This window comes from Salvia splendens, unplaced genomic scaffold, assembly GCF_004379255.2.
Source record: "Salvia splendens isolate huo1 unplaced genomic scaffold, SspV2 ctg485, whole genome shotgun sequence".
NCBI classification, from domain to species: Eukaryota; Viridiplantae; Streptophyta; class Magnoliopsida; order Lamiales; family Lamiaceae; genus Salvia; species Salvia splendens.
Window position 1 is genome coordinate 2,672 of NW_024599140.1, and position 17,883 is coordinate 20,554.

General features: G+C 36.8%; 1 pseudogene; it reads left to right on the plus strand.

Moving 5' to 3' along the window:
* The first annotated feature begins 233 nt into the window (after window positions 1-233).
* LOC121790349 lies at window positions 234-9,725 on the plus strand (annotated as a pseudogene).
* Window positions 9,726-17,883: the final 8,158 nt, after the last annotated feature.

Consider the following 17,883-nt stretch of genomic DNA (forward strand, 5'->3'; position numbering starts at 1 on the left):
TTTTATAATATATATAATATTATTATATTAATTATCTCGTCCGACCCCACGATTTTTAAATCCTGGATCCGCCCATGGGCATAAGACTACAAGTTCGTGAAAAAATAAAGAATTTACATTGTTAAAAAGACAAATCAGAGACATGGTATACCACTAATATATTTATCTTGTTGTGCGAACGTGAGGATATTCTACTCAACATAACTCACGTTATATTTTGAAATGTAATGCAGGGTTTCATTGTGTACCTTGTGTTATTGTTGGGTTCAATATTTGAATTGAGTGTTGTGAAGTGCGCAAAAAGTAAAGGCTCTGATTCGGGTACAACATTTGATGTGACCAAATTTGGAGAAATGGGAAAACAGATGATGCTAAAGTAAATATTTTCACATTGGTTTTAATTTGATCTCGATAGAAATCCATGGTTTCATCTTAAAACCAATTAGTGATAAGAGGAGAGACCCATGAGACTTATATAGTGGATTAGGGTTGGACTTTTTTATGATTGATTGTACAATCGGTCCAATTTTTTTTCGATCGGTTGGACCACTGGCCCAAATTTTCAGCCCAGTTATACTGCTGGGTCAGTTAAATATGACCCACAGTCGGCGACCCGCTCTGATACCATGATAGAAATCCATGGGTTTCATCCTAAAACCAATTGGTGATAAGAGGAGAGGCCCATGAGACTTATATAGTGGATTAAGCTCTTTGTGTACACCGATGTGGGATATTATTATATTCATTTTTATGTTTCCATTGCCAACAGATATATAGAATGTTTAATTCTAAAATTAAAAGATGAGGCTCTATGATTGTCAATTGTTTGAACTAACAATGTTTTATAATAATAGGCATTTACATCGGCATGGGAAGCAGCCTGTAACAAAGGTTTGGAAACAAGTAAGGTGATTGTACCTAGTGGAAGACATTCCTGGTACCTGCTATCAAATTTGCTGGCCCATGCAAATCAAGATCCATAACTTTTGAGGTAAGTTATGTAATTTTCAAGGTTAAAGATGAATTTTAAAATATCCATTTTTTAAAGAAATACGTCACTTTCACAAGATTGATGTCATTTTGTAGATATTGGGATCCATTGTTGCACTTCCAAAACAAGCTTGGGGAAAAAGGGATGACGATGGTGATGCGTGGATCTTGTTTCATCAAGTTCAAGGGCTTTCTGTAGTGGGAAATGGGAAAGGTGTATTTGATGGCCAAGGTGCTTCTTGGTGGCCCCATGTAAGTTTATATGACCGAGCTTCCTTCGTCCGACAATAAACGTCTACTTTTGATGGCTTGAGTTTTAAGAAATATGGATGGAAATAGTTAGTTGTATATTAGTTTTATAAAAAAAATATGAGTGAAATGAATTAATAGAATTTGAACCTACTTACCATGCTTAGTAAATGAAAATGAAATAGTGACATACATACTAAAATAGCAAATAAGGAGTATTTAATAGCGGACATAATTTTAAAATTTTTATGAAAATGAAATAGTGACATACACACTAAAATAGCAAATAAGGAGTATTTAATAGCGGACATAATTTTAAAATTTTTTATGTTCAACTATATGATTGTTTCTCATGGTATTCTCTTAAATGTTCTGTCTATTTCTCTCTTTTCAGGAACGTAAAAATGATTCACCAACAGTAAGTTCAAGATTGAGCACCTTTTACAAAATAACAAATAATATACTATCAATTATAATCAGCAACTAAATACTAACAATATAACTCGTGATAAAATTAATTTCAGGCAGTGAGATTTCTCACTGCGACAACCTTCGTTTGAGCGGCTTGAAACATATGAATAGCCAAGAAAACCACCTTTCAATAAATGGATGCAATCATGCAAATATTTCAAATCTCTATATTACTGCACCGGGAACAAATCCTAACACAGATGGCATCGACATAAGTTCTTCAACAAATCTTTTCATCCAAGATTGTGTTATGGCAACGGGTATATTCACCAGTCCCTTTTCAAAATTCAAATTTTTGTTAGTAGTAGTTATCTACACAATATAATCGCCGTTGCCCTAATAGGGGACGACTGCATCGCGATCAATGGAGGCACTTCTGGTGTCAAGATTTCAAGGATCACATGTGGTCCTGGTCATGGTATAAGGTATGATTCTTTGTTTTTGATCCTTTAATTAGTTTCGTCTCACAAAACCAACTCATACTTGAGTAGAATTATGTACAAAGAGAAATTCATGTTCTTGATTCTTACAGCATTGGGAGTTTAGGTAAAAATGGGAAACATGAAGAAGTTGAAGGAATACATGTAGAAAACTGCACATTTATTAAGACCCAAAATGGTGTGAGGATCAAATCATGGCAGGTGAGATCAAATCAATATAGTATTCAACACATGTGATTATAATAAAATATAACTTATAAGTGCAATTGATATTATGAAGGGAGGGGCAGGTTTTGCAAAGAACATCACATTTTCCAACATAAACTTCGAATCAGCGGGAAATCCTATTATTATAGACCAATACTGAAAGGATATGGGCTAGATTAGATTAATATGGATTAAATAATTATAGTTTGGCTACAATTATAATTAGTCCATAAGCCCAACAATCTAATAACCCTAATGACTCTTTGTCTATATATAATGGTTATTTATTCTCCATTGTGGAAGAAGAGAAATAGCGTAACATTAGAGAGAAAATACGAAAAGCTTTGTAGAGAATTCCTAGCTTTCTCTATAGAGCGATTGTACCGAGGAATTGTTCCTGCATCGGATCAGAATACACGTGGACCTCGATAGTAGTGGATTCAACTTGCAGGACACAATCGTAGAAGAAAGCACAACAACAAGTAAGATTTAGTTCCGTTGTGTATTACGTGCTCAACTTGCAATATGATTATGAATCTAGATCTGTTATTCTTGTCTGCAATTTCCGCTGCGCTCATTAGATGAATACAAGAATTACTAACAGTGGTATCAAAGCACAGGGCTTGATTCATAATTATTTTGTTTACGAATTATTTGTGGATTAACCGTGGTAATGTAATTGGAATAAATTTTGAATTCTGAGAATGTACAGTCACATGAGAAATTAGATTTCAAGTTTGAAAATTGAAATTAGATTTCAATCAAAATTTATAATTGGATTTCGATTTACGTAATGTAATTGGATTTCCATTTAAATAATGCAATTGGATTTCAAATTTACGTAATCTAAATTAGATTTACGTAATGTAATGAGATTTCCTTTTAAAATAATAAGGAAGATTTCCTTTCAAAATTTACGTAATCTAATTAGATTTACGTAATGTAATTAGATTTCATTTTAAAATAATAGTATATCCCAATTACGTAAATAAATATTAATTGGATTAGCATTTTATAATTTTATATTAATTTAGAATTAATATAAATAATTAAATCCACATTTAATTAAAGAATAAAATTTGATTTTATTCGTTGAGCATTATTTGATATCCTATGTGATAAGCATGCTATTTGATTTATGCTCATTAATTTAACTATAGTAGTTAGAGACCGTTTTATTGTCTGGGTAGGCGGCGCCCAGTATGTGTAGTCCGTGTTATACTATGTCTGGGTAGGCGGCGCCCAGTATTTGTAGTCCGTGTTATACTATGTCTGGGTAGGCGGCGCCCAGTAATTGTTTGAAATTTAATATTGGATATTATATTCACAGAACTAGTATCACACTTTTCCCCACAAAATATAAGTCTTGTTTTGAAACAAACGCATCGTCCATTATAATTGTTTGATGTTCCTAGCCTTTTCGACCACGAGTTTTACGCCAAAGTGTTTACTCTAAATCTACATGGCCTAGGCTCATTCATAGATGCATGGTTGGCATCGTGTGATGGGGTTGACTTGCTTAAATTGTTTAGTGACGCCAAAACGACCTAAATAGTTTATGGATGCATATTAATTGGATTAATAAACCAAGAATTGCAAAATAGTTGTTGTAATTGGCTTGGAGGCCTACCTTGTGATATTATTGTAGTGATCAGCCAAAGCAGGGGCTGCAATAATATAGACTTGGATCTTGGACCACTAAAATTTATATTTGATATAAATTCGTATTTTATGTTTGGGGGACATAATATATGTTAAAATTAGTGGGAGCTAATCAATACAATAAACCCTTGTTTGATTAGTGATGCGAATGTGATCTTTGTATGCTTTTCTAATTTGCTTTTCGTTTTATTTTCTGTTCAGATAATATGTCAAACTTATCTTATGAGTGTATGATGGAAACAAACAAATTGACTAGGTCAAATTTCACGGAGTGGCAGAGAGACTGCCCAAAACTCAAGGCACAAGGTGCAATGAGTGGGAGTTCAGCTATGTTTGTCATTGAGATAAATATGTCTATGAATAACTCATTATCCTGGGTATTGGATACCGCTTGTGGTTCACACATTTGTAATAATGTGCAAGGTTTAATTGACAGCAGGAAAGTGAGACCTGGGGAAGTAGACCTACGTGTTGGAAATGGAGCAAGGGTTGCTGCCGAACGCGTAGGAACTTATAGATTAGATCTTCCCTCAGGACATAGACTAGATTTACATAATTGTTATTTTGTTCCAGTTATTTCAAAGAATATTATTTCCATTCCGATGTTGGACATCGAAGGTTTTTCCTTCCATTTTGCAAACAGCAGATGCTCGTTTTCTAATAATGGATTGTTTTATGGAAATGCCTCTTTAGAGAATGGATTGTATATGCTTGAATGCAAACGGGACATTCTCAATGTGCAAAATAAAAGACTTAAACTAAGTAATACGAATAATGCAACTTATCTTTGGCATTGCAGACTTGGTCATATTAATGAGAAAAGAATAGCAAGATTGAGAAAGTTAGACTATCTCACTTCATTTGATTTTGAATCATATGGTGCTTGTGAATTCTGTCTCAAAGGAAAGATGACTAATAAGCCACTTTCTGGGAAGGGGGTGCGTGCTAATGATGTGCTAGAGTTGATCCACACAGATGTGTGTGGACCGTTTCCAACTCAAGCAAAAGGTGGTTATTCGTACTTCATTACTTTCACTGATGATTTGACAAGGTATGGATATGTGTATCTTATGAAACACAAATCTGAGGCCTTTGAGAAATTTAAAGAGTTTAAGTGTGAAGTTGAGAAACAACTTGGGAAAAGTATCAAGACTCTCCGATCAGATCGAGGAGGGGAATACTTGAGCAGGGAATTTCTTGATTACTTGAAATCACATGGAATTCAGTCAGACTGGACACCTCCTGGTACACCACAATTGAATGGAGTATCTGAAAGGAGAAACCGAACATTATTAGATATGGTTCGATCCATGATGAGTTTAGCTAGTCTTCCTTTATTCCTATGGGGTCATGCCTTACTAACGACTATTTACATTCTAAATAGGGTTCCTTCTAAATCAGTCGAGAAAACACCATATGAGTTATGGTGTGGCAAGAAAGCAAGTCTTAACCATATCCGGACCTGGGGTTGTCCAGCTTTTGTTAAGAAAATGATGACTGATAAATCGGAAACTAAAAGTGAGAAATGTTATTTTGTGGGATATCCTAAAGAAACTAAAGGGTACGATTTCTACTGTCCTGAAAATCACAAGGTGATAACATCAAGGAATGTGACGTTCCTTGAAGACAATTATGTCTGCAAGGAACAAGGTCAAAATACAGTAGATCTTGAAGAAATTCAAGAACCACAAGTTAACAATGAGGATGAGGTATTATCCACTGGATTGGACAATAACTCAGTGGGAGTTTTTGATAATCTATTGGGAGGGGAAATTACTCTTAGAGAGGACCTTAGAGAGACTCTCGAAGGACCACCTCAAGACAATGAGATGCATCAAAGATAAGATGATACAATAGTTGCATCACCTCTACCTCAAGAAGATCATAATGATATTCCTGAACCTTCTCACATACAGAATGAACAGCCTGAACCAGAGCAAAACCAACTCAATAGGCCTAGGAGGATTCGTCGTGCACCTGAGAGACTGAATCTAATGGTTGAGAACCAAAATGATGAAGTTGATTTAGATGACGATGAGCCTAAGACCTATACCGAGGCGGTGTCGGACACCGATCGAGAGAAGTGGCTTGAAGCCTTGATATCTGAAATGGACTCGATGTACTTCAACTTAGTCTGGGAACTAGTTGACTTGCCAGATGGGGTTTACCCCATAGGCTGCAAATGGATCTTCAAAAAGAAGAGAGATGCAGATGGCAAAGTACAAACCTACAAGGCTAGGTTAGTGGCAAAGGGTTATAGTCAGCGCGAAGGCATTGACTATGATGAAACCTTTTCGCCCGTTGCTAAGATCAAGTCCATTCGGATATTACTTGCAATTGCTGCATACTACAACTTCGACATTTGGCAAATGGATGTCAAAACCGCATTTCTCAATGGAGAATTAGAAGGTGATGTCTATATGACACAGCCTGAAGGTTTTGTATCGAAAGAAAGGCCGAATGCAGTGTGCAAGCTAAAGAAGTCCATCTATGGACTTAAGCAAGCTTCGAGGAGTTGGAATATTTGTTTTGACAGAACAATCAAATCGTTTGGTTTTGTCAGAAGCAAAGAGGACCCATGTGTTTATAGTAAACGCGAGAATGGAAACGTTGTCTTCCTCATCATATATGTTGATGACATCTTGATTATGGGAAGCAATCGTTCCATGATGCAATCCGTGAAAGAGTGGTTATCTAGTTCTTTTATGACGAAGGATCTAGGTGATGCTTCCTATATCCTTGGAATTAAGATCTATTGAGATAGACCAAATAGGATGTTAGGATTATCACAATCCACTTACATAGACAAGTTGCTAAGGCACTTCTCAATGGAGAATTCTAAGAAAGCTTTTCTTACTATGGGACATGACATTGTATTGTCAAAGAAGGATTGTCCTTCTAATGACAAAGAAAGAGACAACATGAAAATGATCCCGTATGCTTCGGCTATAGGATCTATTATATATGTCATGATCTCTACTAGGCCAGATGTGGCCTATGCGCTTAGCATGACAGACAGATTTCAGCAAAATCCCGGTGAGGAACATTGGAAAATTGTTAAGACTATTCTTAAGTACCTTAGAAGGACTAAAGAATATTTCTTAGTCTATGGTAGACAACCAGAGTTATCAGTTACTAGGTACACTGATTCTAGTTTCCAAACAGACCATGACGACTATGAGTCTCAGTCTGGATATGTTTTGTCCTCAATGGTGGAGCAGTGAGTTGGAATAGTTCCAAACAAGGTACAACTGCCGATTCCACCACCGAAGCCGAGTATATTGTTGCATCTGAAGCTGCCAAAGAAGCTGTTGCTTTGTTAGAGTTCGTTAAAGAACTGGGTGTCATTCCGAGTGCCAATAGTGCTATACCTTTGTATTGTGACAACACTGGTGCTGTTGCGCAAGCAAAAGAACCCAGAGCTACGAACAGGAACAAGCATGTTCACAGAAGATATCATCTGATCAGAGAAATAATTGAAAGAGGCGACATAAAATTAGAAAGAGTACCCACTGATGATAATTTGGCTGATCCTTTCACCAAACCGTTATGTATAGCAAAACACAACAAGCACTTTGAGAGCTTAGGTGTTAAGCATCTTGGTAGATGGCTTTGAATCAGTGGGAGTTACAGTTTTATATGTCTTAGAAACATTTTGTGTTGGGACAATATTACTTGATCACATTATATGAAAATTTAATTTTCTATGGGTTTTGTGCACTTATTGGAATAATTGTTTTAAATGTTTGATTTTATTCTAAATATTTGTTCCCTTGAATTATGACTGTCGTTAATGGTGTGAGACATTAATGATATAGTATAATTCTAAAATAGCCCTAACCAATGATCATCAAGAATGGGATATTGATGATATGTTATAGGTTAGCATGGGGTTTGCATCACATTCTTCGAGAATGTAGTTGTTCTCACAACTATGAGATATTAGATACTCGTGATGGACACATGGTATACTTTGGAGAGTATTGGTATACCCTACTATTAAACTGTTTTGTTTAGTGTCTACAGTTTATTAGTACATGAAGTATGTAATAGTCCTTGGATCTGAGGTCATTACACATTTTGTTTGTTGAGTGGTGTGCTTTGACCTTGTACAACGCTTTGCCTCCCCTCGGAGGATTAAGACACGGACTTGTGTTGGGTACATCATAAGATAAATGGAAATGGTAGTTGAGCCAAGAATGAGATTCATTCCTCGATTAGAATTTCGAGAGAACACTCAAATTCTCTATATTACTTGACCATTAAGTCATTGGCCAATGCAAAGATATATTCAATTAAAGTAATTGAATATGATCGAATGAGTCATTTAATAAAGATGAGATAAAGTGATTGAGCTATTTGGATGACACATGACAAATCTTAGGCTCAATCAGGTGGTTCGTGAATGAAAGGATATTACTATAAACTTTGTGTAAAGGCTTGTTTGCCGAATTCACGTAAACGTCCGTCATATATCGAGCTACGCTGCCAACGCAGTCTAGGAGTTTTGTGCAGACTTCGATTAGATCGTCGTCGATAATGGGGGCCTAAAGGGTCACACTATATGTGTATTTTGATCCGCTCAAGGGTACAAAGTTGGAACTGCGTATTATATCTAATGCTAGTCCAAGTGGGAGATTGAAAGGATATGGGCTAGATTAGATTAATATGGATTAAATAATTATAGTTTGGCTACAATTATAATTAGTCCATAAGCCCAACAATCTAATAACCCTAATGACTCTTTGTCTATATATAATGGTTATTTATTCTCCATTGTGGAAGAAGAGAAATAGCGTAACATTAGAGAGAAAATACGAAAAGCTTTGTAGAGAATTCCTAGCTTTCTCTATAGAGCGATTGTACCGAGGAATTGTTCCTGCATCGGATCAGAATACACGTGGACCTCGATAGTAGTGGATTCAACTTGCAGGACACAATCGTAGAAGAAAGCACAACAACAAGTAAGATTTAGTTCCGTTGTGTATTACGTGCTCAACTTGCAATATGATTATGAATCTAGATCTGTTATTCTTGTCTGCAATTTCCGCTGCGCTCATTAGATGAATACAAGAATTACTAACTCATACTTGAATAGAATTATGTACTAAGAGAAATTCATGTTCTTGATTCTTACAGCATTGGGAGTTTAGGTAAAAATGGGAAACATGAAGAAGTTGAAGAATTACATGTAGAAAACTGCACATTTATTAAGACCCAAAATGGTGTGAGGATCAAATCATGGCAGGTGAGATCAAATCAAATCAAATCAATATAGTATTCAACATATGTGATTATAATAAAAAATAACTTATAAGTGCAATTGATACTATGAAGGGAGGGGCAGGTTTTGCAAAGAACATCACATTTTCCAACATAAACTTCGAATCAGCGGGAAATCCTATTATTATAGACCAATACTACTGTCCGAAACCAAGGTAAATTTACAAAGAAACACTCAACCTAATCAAAATGCTCATCAAATTGGCAATTAATTTGAATTGTCGTCGACATAGTAGGTTGGTGCTGTGAAAGTGAGTGGTGTGAAGTACATTGGAACGACAGTGGCAAAGGACGCAACAATAGACTTGAAGTGCAGCAAGACAGTGCCGTGCACGCACGGATATAGAATTCAGCGACATCAACATCAAAAGTGTTGGTCGACATTCTGCTAATGCTATAGCAAACTGCACAAATGCTGCATAAATCTGGTCCTTAATTGTATTAAAAAAAGTCTTTAACGTTTTTTTTGTTGTAGTGTATACTACTATTTACCTACTGCATCAACATTTCAAATTTGAGCGAACCACGAACTTCCAGCCACAATGTATTTTTAATTCATCATTTTTTATTTTTTTTCATATATATATATATATATATGAGCATTATTCTCCTATTCATCCCTAAGATCATTTCTTCTTCTTATTATTAGTCCTTAGATCTGATACCTCAACGTCCCAGATTGATTCTAAGATTCTGTCGCCGCGTTGCATTATAGAGCGTGTCTTCATGCATTAAGAGGGTAATATAGTGAAGTCACATTTAATATGAACCGCCAGAATTTAGCAAGTCCGAATTTGGTGGGATTTGAAACCTTCCGTCTTTTCATTCACCCTCATTCAATACTCTCTAAAATCTCTCCACTCTCTCCACTAGCATAAACCCTAGTTCCATCCGCCTTTTGAGCATTCGGAAGCAATTGAAAAAATTGACGAACATCGTCCAAGATTTCGGCACCCATCAGCGAACCCAATCCGGCTACACGATTTGTGATATATTCTACCATTCACCTAGGTATGTTTGAAAAGAGATTTCTAGAATTCGTTGACCTGATTTTGTTGATACGAAAAATTATAAATTGGACCTTCAAATATGTGTCTTTTGTAAATCAGAAATAAGGAGTTCTTTGTTCATGGTTTTCTTTGTAACCGACGGGTAGTCAATGTTTTCGGTTTATAATCATGGATTCGTGTATCTTATTGGTTTTTTTTTCTGACAGATCAAAAATGTCTAAGCGAGGATGTCCGCGCTCACAACCATCTCAAGATGCAGGTATATTTCTATCGCTAAACCTGCAATTCGGTATCATAGATGTTGTTTCTATGGAAGGTTATTTGCATGTCTGTTTATTGGGTATCAGCCCTTGTAAAAATCACAGTTTTTACGATCTTGAATGCATTATTTGTTTAAAAATGTATATAATGTACCAGCATCTTTATTTGTTGTGAGGAAAATTGGTTTGTTAAATATTTGTATGTGCATTATTTTGTATATGTAATGCATTATGTAGAAATTTATTGACAAAATCTGCAGTATATGATGCAATATATGGGTATTGCGTGTATTGTTTACGCAAATCAGTGAAGCTTACTTTTCTATATTAAATGGTTTGATTAGTTCATTATGTCTATACTGAAACTGGCATTATGTGCAGCAAATTATGCAATATGTATAGTGTTGTGTGTTTTAGTGACTACAATCAGGAAAGAGTATATATGTGCATTTTTTAGTTTGTACTGTGCATTATGGAACATGATTTATGCATTATGTTTATTAAATTATGCATTACTAAGGGTATTGGGTGTGTAGTAATATATACTCAGTCAGGATGAAATATGTTTATTATTTTGTGTGGGCACTGCATTGTGAATCTATAATAGTACATTTTTTGGAGTATATTGTGCATTATATGAGTGGTATTTATTATGTGCAGTAAATTATGCAATACGTAGGGTGTTGTGTGTTTTAGTGACTAAACTCAGGAAAGAGTACATATGTGCATTTTTTAGTTTAGATTGTGCATTATGAACATGATTTATGCATTATGTTTACTAAATTATGCATTACTAAGGGTATTAGGTGTGTTGTAATACCTACTCAGTCAGGATGAAATATTTTTATTATTTTGTGTGGGCACTGCATTGTGAATCTGTAATAGTGCATTTTTTTGTAGTATTGTGTGCATTATATGAGTGGTATTCTTTATATTGCTTAATACATTTTGTGTGTAACACATGTGCATTTTTGTGTTTATACAATGCATTATGCGTAATTTTTAATGCATTATGAGGTTGTGTTATGCATTAATTCATATGATATATGCATTAATCTGTAAAAGCTATAAGCATTATGTATTCTAATTTATTGATTATGTTCTGATGTATTACTTTGTTTGTTCCATATCAGAGAAACGGCTCTGATCAGACCTCGACGAAGCAGTTGATGACGTTATTCCAATTGCGTTGGCTAAAAAGTTGAGGGATAGGTTGGCAGAGGGAGACCATAGTACTGGAGAGAGAGACCTCCCAAGTTCAACTTTGAACAGTGGGTTGAGAATTATGGTCTAGAGTGAGTCTCGGTTCGGCTATAGGTAGATCTTGGTTAATGGGTTAACTGATATTCAGATTGATGTTTCAATTTAAAACTGTACTTTTTCGCAACTTAATAAGTGTGTTCGGATATTAGCTACTGATTTTGAGACTCTGCCTAAATGGTCTTTATTCAGCATTAAAGATTGTGCATTGTGTTTTACAATCTGTGCATTATTCCTTTATCAACTGCCATTATTTGCAATATAGTGTTCATTAGGATAATAATTGTGTATATGCAAAGGCAGGACATTATTTGTAATTATATTGTCATTATTTATAATTAATTATGCATTATAAGAAGTATGCATGGTATATTTAAAGTGGATATAAATTCACCAGTAAACAGATAAGTGCATTATTTGATTAAGACGTTGCATTATGCACCGAGAACTTATCATTATTTAAAATGGTGAATGGTATACCACCTTTCAATGTGATGTTTTATTTACTCAAATAAATGCATTATTTCTTTTAAACGTTGCGCCAGAATTCTGGGGTGCATGGTATATTAAAACTGGATATAAATTCAGCAATAGATAAATTAGTGCATTTTTTGATTAAAACGTTGCATTATTAACCAAGATATTAGCATTACTTAAAATTTTGTATTGAATACGACCTATCAATGAACTGCAGTAGTTACTCAAATAACTTAATTATATAATTCAATCGTTTCGCCAGAATTCAGGGGTCCATGGAATATTAAAATCAGATATAAATTCTGCAATAGATATTTTAGTGCATTATTTATCCAAAACGTTGCATTATGAACTAGGAAAAAAATGAATGGGAACAAACAAAATACTACTTCTGAACACAACTAATACAAAGTTGACTTCATTAAATAAGAACCAAACGTTGCATTATGACAGATATAAAGTTCCAAAACCGAAAACAAAAAACATGACCTAGAGCAAGACACAAGAATGACAATACGACTATTGCATACAACTTGATACCAGGTTGTTACATCATCCACCTTCCTCATCGCTTGTTTGCGCGTATCAAAGCCAACTGCACGGGCATATACCTCGTAAAAAGCGAAAGCAAATTCCAGGGTTTGGAATTTCCGACCAACAAGAGGCTTCAACTCTGACGTACTGTAAAAAAAAGCAAACATATCAGCGAATGCATACAAGTACAAACAAGCGCTTTTTTGAAAACATTGTTATTAATGTGTACGTACTATACCCTAGCCCCTAGTCTTATTAAACCCTTGGGGGAAATAAGAAATGTGTGCCAAACATCGTATCAGGGTTTAGTACGTAAACATTAATAATGAATTGTAACCAGCAACGAATAATGCACCAAATGGAAACGCGTAATGGATATAATTGAACATATAATGCACAATATGTGTAATGCAATGCATACGAACAAGATGTACCGTGTTACGATGTTGGCACACGTTTCTTGTTTCCCCCAAGGGTTTAATAAGATTAGGGGCTAGGGTATAGTACGTACACATTAAATACAAATTGTAAACCGATTCGAATAATGCACCAAATTGTAACCAGTAATGGATATTATTGACTGTATACTGCAAAATATGCCAACTGCAATGCATACGAATAAGATATACCGTGCTACGATGTTTGGCACACATTTCTTGTTTCCCCCAAGGGTTTGATAAGACTAGGGGCTAGGGTATAGTACGTACAATCAATAATATCCATTACTGGTTATAATTTGGTGCATTATTCGAATCGGTTTACAATTTGTATTTAATGTGTACGTACTATACCCTAGCCCCTAATCTTATTAAACCCTTGGGGGAAACAAGAAACGTGTGCCAACATCGTAACACGGTACATCTTGTTCGTATGCATTGCATTACACATATTGTGCATTATATGTTCAATTATATCCATTACGCATTTCCATTTGGTGCATTATTCGTTGCTGGTTACAATTCATTATTAATGTTTACGTACTAAACCCTATCACATAAACTTATTAAACCCTATCCCATAAACTTATTAAACCCTATCCCATAAACTTATTAAACCCTTAGGAGAAACAAGGAGGGTGTGCCAAAAAACGAAACACGATGTACATCTTATTCGTATGCATTGCAGTTCACATATTGATCATTATATATTTAATAATATCCATTACTCAGTACCATATTACAATTTGGTGCATTATTCGAATCAGTTTACAAGTTGTATTTAATGTGTACGTAATATACCCTAGCCCCTAATCTTATTAAACCCTTGGGGGAAACAAGAAACGTGTGCCAACATCGTAACACGGTACATCTTGTTCGTATGCATTGCATTACACATATTGTGCATTATATGTTCAATTATATCCATTACGCGTTTCCATTTGGTGCATTATTCGTTGCTGGTTACAATTCATTATTAATGTTTACGTACTAAACCCTATCCCATAAACTTATTAAACCCTATCCCATAAACTTATTAAACCCTTAGGAGAAACAAGGAGGGTGTGCCAAAAAATGAAACACGATGTACATCTTATTCGTATGCATTGCAGTTCACATATTGATCGTTATATATTCAATAATGTCCATTACTCAGTACCATATGGTGCATTATTCGTATTTTTTTAAACTTCTTGCCTAGCCAGGTTGATATCTACACCCTTAAAAATTGATTCATACACGCGGTCCTCCATATTGGTTACGGTTCACACCCTATGTTACACCCCTATCGCCCAGAATTGCAACCCTACACCATTAAACGAATCATACAGAACAACTACTAAAAATTCGGCGCAATGTTTAAACCAAACCGATACATACACAACGATCGTTTTATCGGAGTAATCGGATTTGCTCAACAACGAGCGACTAATCGGTCAGAACTTAATTGTTAGTAACACAATCGATACATAAACAAAGGAAGGCGTATCTTAATTACCTTCTTCCATAATTGACAGAACACCGATCTCTACGACACCTTCAACAAACAATATAAACGACGACGATGCCTGAATGGATATCCGATAATTGCAAACAGTGATGAGCGACCAAAATCAATTGCACCGAGGGACGTGTGGAGAAATTCACGTCTGCAGCGTATTGCAGGGAAGAATAACTGTGCAGATCTTCTTAAGCGTAAATTAAGGAATTACCATAACCAACAAACATATTGAGTTCCAATTTAGCCCTTTTCATGTTTTTTAATCATTAAATTTATTGTTTATACGGCAAAATTTAGGCCATAGGATTTCGAAAATAAACGGTTAAGATCAAGAAGGAAATAGGAGGAAATATGGAAAAAGGAAATGAATACATCCCTATATATATACACATTAATTTGTGATATTTATATAGTGAAAATAAAAGATTAAATTTTAAAAATTACTATTTGATTAATTTTGCATAATTTCTTGAAGGATTAAATAACCTAGATACTAAAATTCTTAACATTTTAATAATAACAGAGTTATCTAAATTTATATATTTATTTAATATTATTTGTAAATATATGTATATATTTAGAAAAAATATTGACGTAGTTAAGTTTATATAAATCAAGTATCTTAGAATAAGGATATGGTAATAACTAAAGTATCTATAGAATGAATCCCGAAGCAATATTATGATTTCTGATGATTCCGCGAATTATTGATGATGATAAATGCTCGTAAAAATAAATCACGACACAGAGAATTTAACGTGGTTCGATTTACTGAGGTAAATCTACGTCCACGGGGAGAAATGGGGGCAGGTTTGTATTGCTTGATCTGCGAAATACAGCTTACAACACAGACTTGCTATATGATTGTTTCTCTAGAGAGATTCTAACCTCTTCTATCAGATCTAAGTTCTATTTATATAATGAACTCAGATCATGGCTTGCGTCACCACCCTAAGTCGTGGATGTCGTGTAGGTTATGGCCTAAGATCGTGGGTGAAGCGTAGGTCATGGCCTACGATCGTGGCCTGAACTGACATCACGTGGTAGTGGGTGTGTTGGACATCCGGTATGGGTCCACTAACTCCTTGTTCGGTCGAATACCGAGACCGAACTGCTTTGGTTGCCGATCTGAGAGTAGAGCTTGATGCCGACCTGAGAGCAGAGCTTGATTGGTTGGCTTTTACCGAGCTGTAGGCTGAGGCCGAACTCTTTGGTAATGCCGAACTGAACTCTTGGGCTTTGGGCTGGCCGAGCTGTCACTGCTATTGGGCTTGTTTAGTACGTACCCATCACTACCCCCCCCGAAAAGCGAAGTGATTCACTTCGGCGAAGCGAGTCACTTCGGCATTCTGGAAAAGGGTACGGGGGAGGCTGAAGTCAGGGGACGTGCCCTGCGCGTGACTGCATTAAATGCGGCATTGCGACATAAAATCCGGCCGTTTGAATCCTGAAAAGGTGGGATATGAAACGGTGCGATGATTTGAAATCTTTTCCAAATCTGATAAATACCGTCTTTCTTCATCATTTGAACACCTTTGCTATTGGCTTCTTCTGCACTCTCTATCTTCTGCGTGAAAAATTTTCCTTCCGCTTTCAAAAATTTCTTCAGACTACCTTCACCTTCAAAAAGTAAGAAAAATGTCTTCTTCTTCTTCTTCGGAGTCGGGTAGCGTTAGGAAAGGGGGTAAGGGGTCTTCTAGCCGGAAAGAATCCGGGGAGAAGACCGTAGAGTATTTTCACAGTATCTTGAGTAAGGATACTGTGATATCCCTTTACGAAAAATACTCTTTTCCTGGGGGAGGCGGTGGTACCTGACGGTGATCACAGGGCTGACTCCCCGCCGGAGGGTTACGTCACCGTTTACGAAGCCTGCTTAGAATGCGGGCTTCGTTTCCCCCTCCCTTCTGCCTTTATAGATTTACTAGATTTTTTTCAGCTTCCTTTAGGCCAGGTGACTCCGAACTCTTGGAGGCACTTGTCGGCCTTCGCTGCGAACTCCGTAGGTTAGGAAGGGATTTGTCTTTGAAGACGATCCTTAAATTCTTTCAATTTAAGAGGAAGGGGTCTTGGTTTTACTTGATTCCTTACAGCCCTTTAGGGCCTTTTGTAAAACGAAGTGGCCGAAGTGGCAAAATCGCTTCTTCTACTATGATAGGACCGCGGCTCCTAGTTTTCCCTGGAGAGGGCCGGAGTCCGTTATCCGTCACCCTCGGCCTGAACCGTTGGACGAGCTCGATGGCGAGCTCAACAAGATTCCCATAGTTAGGAAACAATACACGGAGTCTGAGCTCGTCAAGGGCGACGTCGTGTTCGACATCTCGTCTCGGACGAAGAGGCCGAGGGTGAGGATTTCTCTTTATCTTTATGCTCTACGCTTTAACGAAGAAAAATCTGACTTTGCTTTCTTGCTTTTTGCAGTGTTCATGTTGAATAAGGCTATCGAAAGTGTCGGCGAGCTCTCGCCCGGAGGAGCCGAGAGAGAGAAGTACCAGCTCGGCGCCTGATGCCGAGAAGAATCCGAAGAGGCAAAAGACCTCTTCGGGTCCAAAGAAGCCGGAGTCGACTTCGGCAAGCAAGAAGGGGAAGACCCAGAAGCCCCCAAGGGCGCCAGAGAAAGACGTGTCTTGGCGCCTCCTTCGGAGCATATCTGTGAGCCATTTTTATGGCCACGGACTTCGCCGAGGTGACTTGTCTTCTTGATTCCTTGGCTTGGCTTCTGTCTTGTATTTTTGGTGCCCTCTGTTAACTTTTTTCCTTATCCATTTTCAGAGGAATGATATGCTCTCCAAGCTCGTCGCCGTCGAACTCTCCAAAGCGTCCAACGACTAGCCGAGATGCGAGGAAATTGGCGGCGCTTGTCACCGGGCCGAGCAGGCTGAGGCCAACTTTAGAAAGCCAGGGCTGCGCTGCTAGGATTTCGGCCCAGGATGAAGCTCAGTTTGCAAAAAACCAGCTCGTCATCCAGCGAGAGCAGACGAAACGGAGGGATGCTGCCGCCGTGGTTGCCCAAGGAGAGGGTCTCCGTGCCTACACGGAGAGACTCTTTTTGAGCAGCCAGTTCTCGGCCTGTCGGTAGTCTGGTAAGGCTAATTGCCGATAAGG